This window comes from Hydra vulgaris, chromosome 07 (genome assembly GCF_038396675.1).
Source record: "Hydra vulgaris chromosome 07, alternate assembly HydraT2T_AEP".
Lineage (NCBI taxonomy): Eukaryota > Metazoa > Cnidaria > Hydrozoa > Anthoathecata > Hydridae > Hydra > Hydra vulgaris.
In genome coordinates, this window is record NC_088926.1 from 36,329,959 (window position 1) to 36,332,074 (window position 2,116).

Genomic DNA, 2,116 nt, shown 5'->3' on the forward strand with positions numbered 1-2,116 from the left:
ACCAATTTCAACCCGGTCAAACGAGAGACACTTTTCTTACCCATCAAAAGCGGGGGTCTCGGAATTTTATCACCGAAGGAGCAAAGTCTTGCGATCCGCCTCAAAACGCTCTTTCAAATAAAAGAACGCGAAGAGGACAAAACTCACGATTCTTACTACTTTTCAAAGTATTGGGTGGCAAGTTCACTTGTTAAATATACTAAGCAAAACGAAAGCTGGAATTTTTTAAGGCAAAACACGTTTCCAAAACACTGGGACAACAAAATGTCTCAGTACTACAAAAATACAATTGATATCTTAGATAAACACGGGTCCCTATTTAACATCCCCCTAAAATCAACAAAAAATTTTTACTTAGAAGTGGCAAAAAACAAAAAGACAGTCGTGCCAGCAGAACTTTTCTGGAACAGATCAAAGAAAACAACAATGCCGTGGACCCAAATTTGGAAAAGAAATTTCACCTCCCACGCATACGGACCGACTCAAAACATCCTCTTTCGATTTCTCCATAACAGCTTACCCTCTGCTGCCTTGCTTGCCAAAAGCACAAGGCAACAGATCGTTAAAAACAACAAATGTAAAACTTGCGGTAAAATTGAGGACAACCTGCACATCTTTGCCTACTGTCCTCCTTCTGTTACAATATGGGAATACTTTAAACATGTATATAACTCCTTGACATCCCAAAACAACTTTTCTCCAATAAATTGCATCTTCTCGATTGAGACTGCGAATTTATCGGAGAAAAACCCTACCTCGCAGCTGCTGTTGACAGTCACTCAAACCATTATGAGTGAAATATGGAACAGCAGATGCCACCATATGTATAAAAATTCAAATATTGACCAAACGGCAGTGATCAGGATAATTACCAGAAACATCAGGAATATTATTACTTTAAAATATAATTATCATGTCCGTAGAAACACCACGGACATTTTCTGTCAACTTTTTTGTATTAAAAACGTTTTTTGTGAAATAGAGAACGGGAACCTGAAACTAAACATATGAGCCAAACTAGCACACTGGCTCGTAGATAGAACTAAATGTTTAGTTGAGTGTTCCCGTGTCCATTAAACATATAATTTTTTTACAACAAAATTATTGTTATTTATGATTAAACAATCACTGCCAGCCCTTAGTTTTTTTTTCAGATATATTTTATTATTTGCATTTTTTTTCTGTAGATTTCGTAATGTGATGATTTGTGTAAAAGTCCTGTAATTTTTTTAGTATTAATCAATAAAATCTTTCTTAACTAAATATACTTAAATAATCTTTACAAACTTCATTATCTACATTCTTCCATATTCTCGATTTCTTTCCGCACATAGGCTCAAAAAAACAAAAAACACAAAAAAAAATATAAAAATAAAAATACAAAAAAATAAAAAACTTAAAAACACAAAAAAATAAAAATACAAAAAACCAAACAAAAATTAAAAAATGTATATATATATATATAAACACGACTTTGTTTTTAAAATATTGGCATAGTATCTAATGAACTTTTTAAAATAGATCTAAGCAAATTAAATGTAAAAAAGCCTGTTTTTTTTCTTTTGCTTTCTTATAATATAAAAGAGAAATATAAAAGTGTATCATAAAAATATTTATAAACGGAAATATATATAATGTGAAACGATTTGTAAACTTTTTGTAAATATGCGAATTTATTATGCAGAGATAGTAAAGACAATTGTAAATATTTATTATTTTGTAATAAAAAAAAAAAAAAAAAAAAAAAAAAAAAAAAAAAAAAACTTCTTTCGCTTCTCGGCCTAATGGCTAAGATCAAGTGTAGTATCTGTTCTTGATTCTTGATTCTTAGTTTAATTAGGCGAGCTAGTGATCCTAACTAGTATAAAGAAGGTCTACTGGCCCTCTTAGTGTTTAGTGAGTATTACCTTGCCCCTTCTACGGGTTGTATCGGACGAGTGATATAAGAGTTTATTTTTGTTTTTTTAGAGTATTGAGTGACTGAAAGGCTATAGGGATCGTAGATCCCAGTGAGTTAAATAGAGTGTGTGTGAGTATAAAGAGGTTGGTTAGACCTCCCTAGAGGTCTACTAGCCTCAGAGCGTCTGAGTGGCTAAGAGTGTATTATATATAGTTA

General features: G+C 32.0%; 1 pseudogene; it reads left to right on the plus strand.

The window, feature by feature from the left end:
• Positions 1-1,768: 1,768 nt before the first annotated feature.
• LOC136082842 (U2 spliceosomal RNA) lies at positions 1,769-1,858 on the plus strand (annotated as a pseudogene).
• The last annotated feature ends 258 nt before the right edge of the window (positions 1,859-2,116 follow it).